This window comes from Rattus norvegicus, chromosome 6, assembly GCF_036323735.1.
Source record: "Rattus norvegicus strain BN/NHsdMcwi chromosome 6, GRCr8, whole genome shotgun sequence".
NCBI classification, from domain to species: domain Eukaryota; kingdom Metazoa; phylum Chordata; class Mammalia; order Rodentia; family Muridae; genus Rattus; species Rattus norvegicus.
Window position 1 is genome coordinate 140665508 of NC_086024.1, and position 15607 is coordinate 140681114.

Below are 15607 nucleotides of genomic sequence, written 5' to 3' on the forward strand. Positions count from 1 at the left end.
CATATTGGTGTGCTTCACACATGTGGTTGTTGAATTTCTTATTTTTTTTAATTCAACATAATTATTTTCTTCTCCCATAACTCTTCTCAATATTTTTTTACTCACCTTCATGTTCTTTCTCTCACGTGAATTAAACTAAGACAGACATTCCCAGCTTTACTTCAGAGTGAGTGTAATTCCTTTAAAAAGGAAGCTGTAATTCCTACAGCTCTTGAAGAAATGAGCTGGCTTCACCACTGTTAAAGTGTTACCTGATATCCATGTTTCCCATGATAGATTTAGATAAAGTATCAAATTATGTGTGAGAGATTTTCTAGGTGAGTAGATCTTACATCTCATGGAAGGCCAGCATGTTCTCTGAGGCATACGTTCTATACCTTGTAGATGTGTATTTCCATCTTCAGGTCCTGCATAAGACAATAAGCAATGTTTGAAATGTTGGTATCCATATAGACACATACTTTACTGAATAATTAAATTTATATAAAAAGCTATAAAGAACCTTCATGAAGGACATGGCGTGGTAAATTGAATTATCCAAAAGAGAGGTTCAGATCTGAAATTTGATATGCATAGAACCCAGAGAGAAGAGTGAAGTTTTAGGACTCACTAGGGTTAATGGTTCACTCATCTCCTTCTCCTTCTGCATTTTCCATTAAGTAAGTGCTATTCTAATCAAGAAAATCAAGACTCTGTCTTGAATCTGAGAACAAACAAACAAACAGGTTGTGGTGGTTTGAATGTGTTTGACCCATTGGAAGTAAGATTATTAGGAGGTGTGGCCTTATTGAGGGATGTATAGTCTGTTTTCAGGATGTGTGTCACTGTGATAGTGAGCTTTTGTGGCTTCCTCCCATGCTCAAGCACCCACTGTGTGGAAGAGACTGCTTTCCAGGCTGCTTGCCTAAAACAAACTCCTCCTGCATGTCTGCAGATCAAGATGTAGAACTCTAAATTTCTCCATGTCTGCCTTCAAGTTTCCATGTTTCTCATCAATATGACAGCAGACAAAACCACTGACACTGTAAGCCAGGCCCAATTAAATGATTTAATTTATAAGAGTTGTCTTTATTGCTGTGTCTTATGAGATTAATAAAACCCTAATTACAACACAGGGGTCTTCAGGAACTTCCTCATATGATTTTAGTGATGCTGACTGAAACATTTATGACCTCATTGTTGTCATTTCGCATTTTCTTCATGTGAGAGACTGTCTCCAATGTTTTAATAACAGCAGAAACATGAGAAATGTTCTGAGCACATCAGTTTCCTCCAAAACATATAGTTTTGAAGACTTTCTGAGAAACAAAGGTCAAAGGCAGCTCAGATACCCGAGAAGAGTGCTCAATTTTATGTTTGTACTCTGGCCTGAACCAGTGTTGTGCATAACAGGTGTACTGTGTAACCCCTGGTGCTTCAGAGTGGCCTGAGAGTGAGGTTCAATTCTAGTTTCACAAGGAAGTTAATTTACTGTGTCTCTAATACGGTAATATGTGGCTGTGTCCTCAGATCTCACATTGCTCATCTGCAGATACAGTGTGCTCTTGGCATTGTATCTGGAAATTGTGAATCGATTCTTTACGGATGGTGCATGGTTTGTGTTACTGCCATCATAATTAATATTTCCAATCCACTCCAAGGCCTTTCCAGGAGCCTGCCGAATCCAGTTCATTCGTTAGCTGCTGAAAGTGAATCCTAAGGCTACACAGGAGAGTCTCAGAGAACCTTAAGGTTGCATCAGGTCTCCTCCAGACTCCACCAGCTGTGCTTTACACTGGACATCTGCAAGTACAGAAAATGCTGGTCAAAATTGCCACACATGCCCATTGATCTGCATATTCATGTCAACTCACATATTTGGCATCCATTGCTTCTCAAAAATTACCTTTCTAAAGAACAAAAATAAAAATTAAGCTGAGTTCCAAATCAATGTTGAGTAGTCAATAAAAAGTCTTAGGATCCAGAGCAGAGCTACTCTGCCTGAACTGCAAGTTTAGGTTGGTTTGCTTTTTATTGAAAAAAAAGCCCTATTTGCATGTCTTCATGCTCTACAGCATGGTTATATAGTGGGAGACAAGAGGTGAACAAGTCTTAGATTTTTTGTAAATGTACTGGATGTGTCAGGTTACAATGTTAATATTGAAAAACTTGGTATCAGATTTCCTTGTTTTGCTTGACAGAAACTAGTCTAATATATTTTATACTTGCACACAGAGTTGCATTTTGATGTTTATTTCAAATCAATTTTTCATTTCCTGAGTTTTAGTCAGATTTAGTTCCCTGTTCCTATTCACTCCTGAACAGGCTGTGGTAGTTCCAGGTCTGAGTGTGTTGCTTCATGAGTTTCGGCACTGCCTTTCGGCATTGAAGTCATGGCACATACCTGTATTTCAATGTACAAAAAAACAAAATATTATCAAGACTCATGTGCACCCAGGAGACTGTGTATTTCTTTTGTTATTATGCATTTTAGTTATTCTTTTTCTGCATATTTCCTATTTGTTCACTAGAAATATAGTATAACTGGTAAGCTAAATTCCAGTACATGGGTCACAATTATACTTTTGCATATCCTGAATGTGTGCATGCTATGGGCTCCAAAAAGAATGGTCTCACTCCCAACAGACATCCCTTATATTTACATCCCACACAATTTAATTATGTCATATTACATGCATTTACCAGTTCTCTATTTAATTTTGTTGCTAAGTTTGGTTTGCACATTCTAGAGGCCATAGGGATAGATGTTCAGGTTGAATTTCTATTTGACTTTGCAGTGAAAAAGATTTATTATTTGACAGAAGCTTGCTCTGTTTTTGCTTCTCTTATTTAATGGTGATTGATATTCTGACTGAGTATTGAACAAAGGTATTATTATCATTTAATTAGCTGATTCAGGTTTGAGCAGGCTTCAGTTTCCTGCACTGCAGATAAACCAACTGAGCTTTGGCATAGCATCTGAGAACAGTGTTCATCTCATTATTTAGGAAAAAGTGCAAAGATGATCACATTGAAGCACTGGTCATTAGATTATTCAAAAGAAAGAAAAATCTCAGGAGGGACAAGTGGTATAGAACCCTTGGTTCAAAGATATCTAGAAACTCAGGATCACAGTTGAAACTACACAGCTTAAAGTGATTAAACTTGGTGGAAACCAAGTCTGCTAAAAGAGTCAAATGAAAGTGGAAGATAGATTACAGTATAGCAGGGAAATAATCATCTCCATTAACCCAAGGTCTTCCATGATTACAAGTATAAATGTTAATATGCTTCAGTATATAACTCCAGAAAATAATGGAGAGAGGCCACATAATACATGAGGGAAGGAAGGCAACATTGGTGTTCAAAGTTCTTGCATTAAAATCACAGAATATAAATGAGATAAATATGATTTATATGGACAATTCAGGAGCAAATATTTGAAAAAGAATCGACCAGATAATCATCTAACCTCACACTCAAGAGTTTAAGAAGAACCAAAGCAATTTACATATACATAAACACACACACACACACACACACATGTCTGCATGCATGTAACCTATAGTTCATTGAAATTGAGTAGGATCTCAAATCTTAAGGTATTCTAATGTATACAGATGAGGTACTCATAACAAAAGATAGGAACATTTTCACAAGAATCAAGAGTGTGATAAAAAAAATCAACAGATGACAGGAATCTGTAGCTTATCTTCAGCAAGTTGGATAAAGGCACCTATCCTTGAACAATCCCTTTTCCAAGACTCAGATATTGAGAGATTTAGAATTAGAACACACATTCCTCAGCATATGCTATGTACAGATTAGGATGGCATGGTGGATCTGATCAGAAGCTCAGGCCTACAGAGAACTGTGGAGAGTGGAGGTGGTTAAATATCATTGTAATTCTCTAAACGTATAACTACTTTCAAAAAACTGAAATACTGTAGCAGGTAAATGCAAATGCTAAACATCCACAACAACCTAATTTCAGTTCGGAAACCCAGGTAAAAATGCATTTTGTGGTGTTAAGTATCTGTAATCCCAGCATGGAGAAGCAGAGAGGGAAGTAGTAGACAGGAAGATTTATAATAAGTTCATGGGCCATCTAAGTCTGGTGTAAATAACCTGTCAGTAGAAACAAATACCTGCTGTTTCAGCAAAGGGGGACTCCTGAAATGTTTATCTTTCATTGCCAAATCATGCAAGTGCACACATGCATACACACACACACACACACACAAACACACACACATAAACACACACACATAAACACACACACTCTCACACACTCAAATACACACGCACACACACACACACACACACACACACACACACCATGTCACACAGAAATGAAAAAATACTGAAACTGTAACTACTGTAGTAAACACAAATCATACAAATAATAATTATATACTATCACAGGATAAAATGAGGAGGAATATTAAAATACAGTTTTTGGATTACATGACAGCAGTTAAGATATAATAAAATAGCATAAAAATTTGAAAACATAGAGTGAATCAGTAAAGTTGATAAAGAAAAATTAGTTGAATTTTTCATCAAAAACAACATTATATCTGCCTTAGTTAAAACAGGTGTTAGTAGAAAAATGATAACAACAGCAAAAACAACAAAGAATCAAAGTGGAAACACGCATTTTCCTTCTTGATTTTTATGATGCAAATTTATCACAATTAAGTTGTCTTGAAATGACACAAAACATCAGGTTGTAATCATTTGTCAAATTAATTGGATATAAAATACAAAATGTAATGTAAGCATTTATCCAAATAGAATTCCATGTAAGTGTAAACAGGAAGAATGTAGTAGTAAAAACTTGTACAAGGAAAATGCAGACAAAACAATTCAAGTATTTTTACTGATTTCAGTTCAAGATGATATCAGGGAAAATCATTATCAGTAAGCATAGATTATTATTTAGGATATAAAATCCTGGTACTGCAAAGAAACAAATATTTTACTATAGTCTTCACACAGGAAATAGTCTGACACCCTAAGAGCTAGAGGAATATGCAGTACAGTATGTCCAGCTAACAGTCACTCACGTAGAGATCTCTCAGGAAAACTACAATTAGAATATGGCCATAAACCTTGGTTCCTTGCACTGTGCATCACTCTCAATTAAGTGGCCCATATTTCCTCCTGTCCCTCCTCCTCTGTCCTTGATCTGCCAACAAGAGACAGTCCATCTTCTGGGTAGGTGAGGTGGCATCAGAAATTTCTTCTTGGAATCTAGTTAGGCTTATACTGGTCCTGTGGGAAAACACAAACATAATCCCACCAGGTTGTGAGGAGGGACTCTGTTTCCTTCCAAATCTCATCCAACGATCATGCTCTCATATTAGGACAGGGAGTACTAATTTTGGTATATGCCAATGAAGGGAGATAGGCAGTGTTTGGAGTTATTGTAGATGATATTTTAGTATAGTCAGAACTATTGTTAATTTTACATTAAGTGTTAGGTGGCTGTGTTTTTTTTTTTCTGTAAGTTGAGCTTTTAGGATTTGATGTGTTCATTCTCCAGTTTATTTGCCCTGAGGGTATTTTTCATTGTGGGTAATTTCCTACTGTATGCAGAAATTGTTAAATTAAGAGATAGTGTATGTCTCTATTCCCAAACATCATGGGAGAGAGAGCTCATCGCCCAGACAGGTGGGCACTCCTAAGGCTGCAGGACAGGAAGAGCTCCAGTACTGCCCACCTTTGCCCACATCCCGGGCCCAAGAGGAAACTGTATAGGGCCTCTGGGAACAGGAAGATAGGGGCATTCAATCTTCAGGAACAGTGTGGTTCATACTCTGCCTGGATCTGAAGAAACCCCATCAAACAGCTCCCTGCACCCAAGTCCCATGGGATGGAGAGCTAGACCTTTAGAAGGGCAGACATGCCTAGGAAGCCAGAGGAGACTACTCTCTGGCCACATTTCTGATTCTAGAGGAAAACATCTAGCACCATCTGGGCCCCCAGGGCACAGGGTCCTCATAGAAGATGGGACAGACCCTTCTGGTTGCTGCCCTCACAGAGAGCTGAAACACGGCCCTAAGGAGCAACTTCAGGCCCTAGACCAGAGAGGAAAACACCTAGTGCCATCTGTGCCCCCTTTGCACAGGGTCCAGAAAGAAGGCCTAATAGGCCCTTATAGTTGCTGCCCTCATGGAGAGCTGAAACCCAAATCTGAGGAGGGACTTCAGGCCTGAGACCAGAGGTAAGACCAACTATTCTGCTCCAAGTGACCTGCCTGGTGGACTCAGAACACACACCCACAGGAACACCTGAAGGCCAGTAGAAAGGAACAACTACACACCTGAAAGCAGAACACTCTCTTCCCATAACTGACCTAAAGAAAACAGGAAAACAGGTCTGTAGCACTCCTGACACACAGGCCTATAGGACGGTCTAACCACTGTCAGAAATAGCAGAACAAGTTAACACTGGAGACAATGTGATAGCAAGAGTCAAGTACAGGAACCCAAGCTAAAGAAACTAAGATTATATGGCATCATTGGAACCCAATTCTCCCACCAAAGCAAACACTGAATATCCAAACACACCAGAAAAGCAAGATCTAGATTTAATATCACATTTAATCATGATGATGGAAGACATTAAGAAAGAATACTCATACCTCTGAGTGTCTGCAGAAAGAAACAGGAGAACATATATCAGCAGCTTGACAGCACACCTAAAAACTCTAGGACATAAAGAAGCAAACAAACCCAGGAGGAGTAGAAGGCAGGAAATAATCAAACTCAGAGCTGAAATCAACCAAGTGGAAACAAAAAGTACTATACAAAGAATCAACAGAACCAAAAGCTGGTTCTTTGATAAAATCAACATGATAGATAAACCCTTAGCCAGACTAACCAGAGGACACAGGGAGTGCGTCCAAATTAACAAAGTCAGAAATGAAAAGGGAGACATAACAAGAGAATGAGAGGAAATTCAAAAAATCATCAGATCCTACTACAAAATCCTATATTCAACAAAACTTGAAAATGTGCAAGAAATGGACAATTTCCTAGACAGACACCAGGTACTGAAGTTAAATCAGGAACAGATAAACCATTTAAAGAACCCCATAACTCCTAAGAAATAGAAGCAGTCATTAAAAGTCTCCCAACCAAAAAGAGCTCAGGTCTAGATGGGTTCAGTGCAGAATTTTATCAGACCTTCATAGAACACCTCATATCAATACTATCCAAATTATGCCACAAAATTGAAACAAATGGAGCACTACCAAATTCATTCTATGAAGCCATAATTACTCTTATACCCAAAGCACACAAAGACCCAACAAAGAGAATTACAGACTAATTTCCCTTATGAATATTGACGCAAAAATACTCAAGAAAATTGTTACAAACTGAATCCAAGAGCACATCAAAACAATCATCCACCATGATCAAGTAGGCTTCATTCCCGTGATGCAGGGATGGTTTAATATATGGAAAACCATCAACGTAATCCACTATTTAAACAAACTGAAAGATAAAAACCACATGATCATTTCATTAGATGCTGAGAAAGCATTTGAAAAAATTTAACACCCATTCATGATAAAAGTCCTGGAAAGAACAGTAATTCAATGCACATACCTGAACATAGTAAAAGCCATATACATCAAATCAGAAGCTAATAATAAACTAAATGGAGAGAAACTTGAAGCAATCCCAGTAAAATCAGCAACTAGACAAGGCTGCCCACTCTCTCCCTATTTATTCAATATAGTTCTAGAATTCCTATCCAGAGCAATCAGAAAACAAAAGTAGATCAAAGGTGTACAGATTGGAAAGGAAAAAGTCAAAATATCACTATTCGCAGATGATATGATTGTATACTTAAGTCATCCCAATATTTCACCAGAGACCTACTAAACCTGATAAAAACCATCAGCAAAGTGGCTGGGTATAAAATTAACTCAAATAAATCAGTAGCCTTCCTCTACACAAAAGGGAAACAAGCCGAGAAAAAAAACTAGGGAAATGACACCCTTCATAATAGTCCCAAATAATATAAAATACCTTGGTGTGACATTAACCAAGTAAGTTAAATATCTGTATGATGAGAACTTCAAGCCTCTGAAGGAAGAAATTGAAGATCTCAGAAGATGGAAAGATTTCCCATGCTCATGGATTGGCAAGATTAATATATTAAAAATGGCCATTTTACCAAAAGTGATATACAAAATGCAATCCCCATAAAAATTCCAATCAAATTCTTCATAGAGTTAGACAGAACAATTTGCAAATTCATCTAGAATAACAAAAAACCCATGATAGCTAAAACTGTCCTCAAAAATAAAAGGACTACTGGGGAAATCACTATCGTGAACTCAAGCAGGATTACAGAGCAATAATAAAATACAGATTAAAAACTGTATGGTATTGGTACAGAGAAACAAAGATAGATCAGTGGAATAGAATTGAAGACCCAGAAATGAACCGACACACTTATGGTCACTTGATTTTTGACAAAGGATCCAAAACCATCCAAAAGAAAAAAGATAGTATTTTCAGCACATGGTGCTGGTTCAACTGGAGGTTAGCATGTAGAAGAATGCAGATCAATCCATTCTTAACACCCTGTACAAAGCTTAAGTCCAAGTGGATCAAGGACCTCCACATCAAGCCAGATACACTCAAAATAATAGAAGAAAAAGTGGGGAAGAATCTCAAACCATGGCCACTGGAGAAAATTCCTTAACAAAATACCAATGGCTTATGCTCTAGAGATGATGAATTGACAAATGAGATCTTATAATACTGCAAAGCTTCTGTAATGCAAAGGACAGTGTCCTTAGGAGAAAATGGCCACCAACAGATTGGGAAAAAATCTTTACCAATCCTACAAATTATAGAGGGCTTACATCCTAAATATACAAAGAACTCATGAAGTTAGACTGTCGGGAGACAAATAACACTATTAAAAATGGGGTTCAGAGCTAAACAAAGAATTCACAGCTGAGGAATGCTGAATGGATGAGAAGCACCTAAAGAAATGTTCAGCATCTTCAGTCATAAGGGAAATACAAATTAAAACACCCCTGTGATTCCACCTCACACCATTCAGAATGGCTAAGATCAAAAAATCGCGCAACAGCAGATGCTGGAGTGGATATGGAGGAAATGGAACACTCCTCCATTTTTGGTGGAATTGCAGACTGGTACAACCACTCTGGAAATCAGTCTGGAAGTTCCTCAGAAAATTGGACACTGAACTATCTGAGGACCCAGCTACACCTCTCTTGGGCATATACCCAAACGATGCCCCAACATAAAATAAAGACACATGCTCCACTATGTTCATAGCAGCTTTAATTATAATAGCCAAAAGCCGAAAGAATACAGATGCCCTTCAACAGAGAAATGGATACAGAAAATGAGGTACATCTACATAATGGAAAACTACTCGGGGTTGGGGATTTAGCTAAGTGGTAGAGCATTGCCTAGCATGCGCAAGGCCCTGAGTTCGGTCCCCAGCTCCGAAAAAAAAAAAAAGGAAAAAAAGAAAAACGAAAACTACTCAGCTATCAAAAACAATGACTTTGTGAAATTCATAGGCAAATGGACGGAACTAGAAAATGTCATCCTTAGTGAGGCAACCCTATCAGAGAAAAACACACATGTTATGCACTCACTGATAAGTTGATATTTGCCCAAATGCTCAAATTACCCTAAATGCACAGAAAACATGAAATTCAAGAAGGATGACCAAAGTGAGAAAGCTTCTTTCCTTCTTAAAATGGGAACAAGAATACCCTTGGTAGGGAATAGGGTGGCTATGCTTAGAACAGATGCTGAAGGAATGCCCATTCAGAGCCTGTCCCATGTGTGGCCCATTCATGTACAGCCACCAAACTAGATAAGATGGATGAAGGAAAGAAGTGTATGATGACAGGAACATGATGTAGATCTCTCCTGAGAGACACAGCCAGAATATGAGAAATATATAGGCGAATGCCAGCAGCAAACCACTGAAGTGAGAATAGAACCCTCGTTGAAGGATTTAGAGAAAGGACTGAAAGAGCTCAAAAGGGCTTGAGACCCCATATGAACAACAATGCCAACCAACCAGAGCTTTCAGGTACTAAACCACTACCCAAAGTCTATACATGGACTTATCCTGGGCCCCAAGTGCATAGATAGCAATGAATAGCCTAGTAAGGGCACCAGAGGAAGGGGAAGCCCTTTGTTCTGCCAAGACTGAACCCCTAGTTGTTGGTGCGAGGGCAGGAATGGGGGCAGGATGGAGAGGGGTACACCCACATAGAAGGTGAGGGGGAGGGGTTAGGAGTATATTGACCTGGAAACCAGGAAAGGGAATAAAAATGAAATGTAAACAAGAAATACCCAATTCAATAAAGATGGAGGGAAAAAAGAGCTAGTACATGCAAAGTCATAATCAGCTTTTAACTTTTGAGGAATACCAATGTTATTAAATTTGGAGATTATAATGATGAATTTACTTTTTTGAGTTTTCTCTCAATTGAACTGTAGCCCAAATAAATCACGCCTATCTATCTATGACATCAAAGACGTGTTTATCCACTAAATTTTGGGGTTTGTTTGTGTGTGTGTGTGTGTGTGTGTGTGTGTGTGTGTGTGACACCAATTTGCCATAAGCCATTGGTTGAGGCCTCAGGGATTGTTGCCCATCATTTAGAATGCTGGGATTGCGATAAGAGATTCACAAGAGAAGCATGTTTTTATTACCTTTATAGTTGAACAAGAGGATGTGGGGGAAATGAGAATGAAGGCTCTTTATATTTTGGGGTGAATGAAATTGATCTGTTGCTCAGTGGAGGCTATAAACTTTACTGTTGAGGTGGTTGGGTCAGTAAGGGCATTTCCTTTGGAAATGGTACTGGTAGGAGACTATATAAGATCTCACGTACTGGATGTAGATGGGGGAGGAATTTCCTGAATGAAGCAGGAAGCCTGCATGAGTAGAACAGAAATTGAGTTGGCATCTAGTTTGACAAAGGCTCTTGACAGTCAGGGGAGAAAATTGACAGCATATGCACTATCTGAAAAATGGTTAAGTAGCACCTTGATTTCTTTTATTACCAGATAGATAGCATATAATTCTTTCTATTTGGGGGAGTGATGGTGTAGCTCTATGAATCAGAGAATAAATGATCATCCTCAGGAAGTAGTATATTATTGCTGGAGTCCCCTCTTCCCCCATCAGTATATATTGTGTTGCTCCAATTATGGACTTTTAAAACATATTGAGGAGCAGCAATCATAATAGAGGCAGTTCAGAGACACAGTTTTCATCAGGGTAATGTTGTCTATATCTCCTGGGAATCCTGTGAAGTTGATAGTAAAATGGGAGTGATTTTTGATTAGTTATTGAATAGCAGAGAGGTAAATGTTTTTGTGTTGTTGTTTTCTTTGGTTGATTGGTTATTTTGTTTGCTTGTTTTTGATTTTTTAAAAAAGATTACCAGGTTAATTTTTTTAAGTTTGTAATGTTCCATTCCTGCAATTTTTAATGATATTAGTGATTACATCCACTTCATATAGAATTCATAGCATACCACTCATCTGGGTATGTAGCCATTCTTGGATTCTGTGGAGTTGGTGTGAAGCTTGTAAATGTGTAAGTGAAGAATTAAATATTAGGATCTTTATGGGCATTATTGAGTCACTTCTAGAAAGAGCCATGTCTTTTTAGGCTACATTGACAAAATTTAGAGCTTGAATTGCTTCAGGGTACAACATTCTCTTAAACAAGGGCCGTATATCTCTTTTTAGGGGGTTAAAGAGAGGTAGAAGTGTCCTTGTCAGTAGGGAGAGCCAGAGTCCAAACCAATTAAGGTTATCAAAAAATTCTGGCGGGAGGCAAGAGTTAATTTTAGAGGGAAAAAAATCTGGGTTTCAGGTGTTATAGGGAGTTGAGACAGATTTCTGTTTCTTAAAAATGGAATGCACAGATTATGTTGTACATTATGAGGGACTCTTTTGAATACTAGGAAAGATAGGATAGGTATTAGCTGGTCTCTAATTTGGAGGGGCAGTGGAATATTAAGATGTCATTCATGACCTGATGTATATTGAGTCCTATGTTTAAATAAGGTTATGATGCAGTAGCCATAGACTCCTGACGAATGATTGGACTGTTATCCAGACCCTGAGGAAGATCAGTCCATTCATCGAGTGAGACTTGAAAAGAGTTGTTCTTGGGTGCAACTAAGAATGCAAAGCATTTGCAGTCTCTGGGTGGAGAGCAATAGAAAAAATTTGTAGTCTTTTCAGTCCATTGCCAACAGCGGGACTTTGGCAGAGAAGTCTGAGGTGTGGGGCAAAGTTCAAGAGAGACCCAGACTCCCATGATTTTGTTAATTGCCCTCATATATTAGTTTCCATTCCCTTCAGCTGTTTTATATAGTAAATACAGCTATGTTTCATGGAGTTGTGTGAGGGCTTTAAGCTTCTCGCTAAAAAGAGGCAACTGTGGAAACCAAATGGTTTCATTGGGGACCTGAGGATTTTTTATGTGATGAGGAGTTGCCCATGAGAAGAAAAGAGAAAAGAAATGCCTTTTCCAATGAGTATGTTCCTTTGGACTATTTGTTTGGAGGATTCCACAGAGTTCAAAAAATGCTATAGTTTCTTTCTAAGAGGTTAAATAGAGGTTGAATAGCTCTTGTGAAAAGGGGTAACCAGAGACAAAATCAGTTAAGGTTATCCAAAAATCTCTGGAGGGAGGCAAGAGTTAAGTTTTGAAGACAGGAAAGGGTGGGTTTGAGAGAGCATATTGAGGTGTGGGACAACTTGTTTCTTAAAAATGTAATGGGTAAAATAAGTTGTATTTTGTGTGGGCCTACTATGATGCCTAGAGAGAATAGGGAGGTATTAATTGGTCTTGGAGTTGGGAGGGGAAATGGAATAATTGACCCTTATTAAGATGCTATCCATATAGTGACATATACTGAGTCCTTTTTCTAAAAAAAATGTTTTAATGCAGTGGGCTCAGGATCTTGGCAAAGGGTTGGGCTCTTAGAATTTCCATGAGGGAAAATGGTTCATTCAAATTGTGAGACTGGCCTAGAATTTTAATGGATTAAGGGTACTGAGAACAAAATGTGTTCACAGTTTCAAGGGTGGAGCGAATAAGAAAGAAAGCAGCTTTTGATATCTATTGCCAATAAAGGGTCATTGGCAGGTGTGGCTGGGCCATGGGGCAGTAGACTTTGGAAAATAGCTCCAGACTTATATGGAATTATTAATTACCATTAAATTCTGTGTAAGTCTCCATCACTTTGAATTCTTATTTTACAGAGAACACAGGGGTGTTCCATTGACTGTAAATGGAGATGATGTGTTGTAGTAGAAGCTGCATTTTACAAGTTAAATGAGGTATTCAAGTTTGTTCAACCTAAATGACTTAGTTGCAAAGCGAATCAAGGCAGGAAGTATAAGGTTTAACAGTGGTCCTGAGAATTTGGGAAGTGTGGTAGGGGTAGAAATATACTCTTCTTCAATATTGTTTTCTTTGTAGGTTTTTCCATCTATCCTGATATAATCTCTTTCTAATTGGGTGGTAAGCACTACCTCTAGTTAGATATCTCTTTGTAGAATACTGGAGGTGACATGAGATAAAAGGTGGTCTATTCGATCTGTAGTTCTCAGGTCATCCCTCCTGTAGGCCTGTTTTGTAACACGTGCATGAGAGGAAGACTTATGAATTTTTAAAATACAAATTACACACTTGATCATTTGATCTTTGAAAAGGGAGCTAAAACCATCCAGTGGAAAAATATAGCAAGTTGTGCTGTATAAAATATAGAAATTGTGCTGGATCAACTGGAGGTCATCATGAAGAAGATGGCCAATCAAAGATATTATCACCTTGTACAAAGCTTAAGTACAAGTGAACCAAGGATCTCCAGATAAAACCAGATACATTCAAACTAGCAGAAGAAAAGAGGGGAAGAGCCTCAAACATATGGGCACCAGGGAAAATTTCCTGAACAAAATATCAATGTATTATGGACTAAGATCAAAAATCGACAAATAGCACCTCATAAAATTTTAAAGGTTCTGTAAGGCTCTGTAAAGACTCTGTCATATGGACAAAACTGCGACCATCAGATTGGGAAAAGTTCTTTACCAAACCTACATCTGATAGAGGACTAATATCCAATATATACAAAGAACAAAAGAATTTATAATTTGGAGAGCCAAATAACCTTTTTGAAAATTGGGGTACAGAACTAAACAAAGAATTCTCAGCTGAGGAAAATCCAATGGCTGAAAGTACCTAAAGAATTGTTCAAAATCCTCAGTCACCATGGAAATTCAAATCAAGACAACCCTAAGATTCCACCACACATCATTCATAATGGCTAAGATCAAAATCTCAGGTGGCAACAGATGCTTGCTAGGATCTTGAGACAGCGGAACACTCCTCCATTTCTGGTGAGATTGCAAGTTTTTACATCCACTCTGGAAATCAATCTGGAGCTTCCTCAGAAATTAACATTTCATTACCTGAGGATACAACTATACCACTCCTGTGCATATACCCAAAAGATGCTCCAACATCCTACAAAGACTCATGCTCCACTATGTCCATAGCAGCCGTATTTCTAATAGCCAGAAGCTGGAAGTCCCCAGATGTCCTTCAACAGAGGAATGGATACAGATAACATGGTACATTTACACAGTGGAGTACTACTCAGCTATCAAAACAATGACTTCATGAAATTCATAGGCAAATAGATAGAACTAGAAAATATCATCCTGAGTGAGGTACCACAATCACACACCAAACACACACACACACACACACACACTCACACACAAAACAAACAAAAAGCTACATGATATATATGATATTCACTCACCCAAAACCTTGAATTACCCAAGACACAATACACAGACCACATGAAGTTCAAGAAGAATGACAACCAAAGTGCAGATGCTTCAGTCTTTCTTTAAAGGGTGAACACTAATATTCATATGGCAACAAAGTTTGGGGCACAGCATTAGAGAATGGTCAGTCAGAGCCTGCCCCACCTGGGGATCTGACATATACATATACATATACATATACATATACATATACATATACATATACATATACATATACATATACATACACATACACATACACATACACATACACATACACATACACATACACATATACATATACATACATATACATATACATATACATATATATACATACTTGTGTGTGTGTGTGTGTGTGTGTGTGTGTGTGTGTGTGTATCCATCAAAACTAGACAATATTGATAAAGCCAAGGAGTGCATGCTGACAGGAGCCTGACATAGCTGACTCCTGAGAGGTTCAGACAGGGCTTGGCAAATACAGAGGTGAATGCTAGCACCAAACCATCAAACTGAGAATGGGGTCCCTGTTGGAGGAATTAGAGAAAGTATTGAAGGCCCTGAAAGGGCTTAAAAGCCCAGAAGAACAGCAATAGCAACCAAACAGAGCTCCCAGGAACTAAACCACTACCCAAAGACTACACATGGACAAACCCATGACTCCAGCTTCATATGTAGCTGGAATTGTCCTTGTTGGGCACAATTTGGAGGCAAAGCCCTTGTTTCTACCAATGTTGGATCCC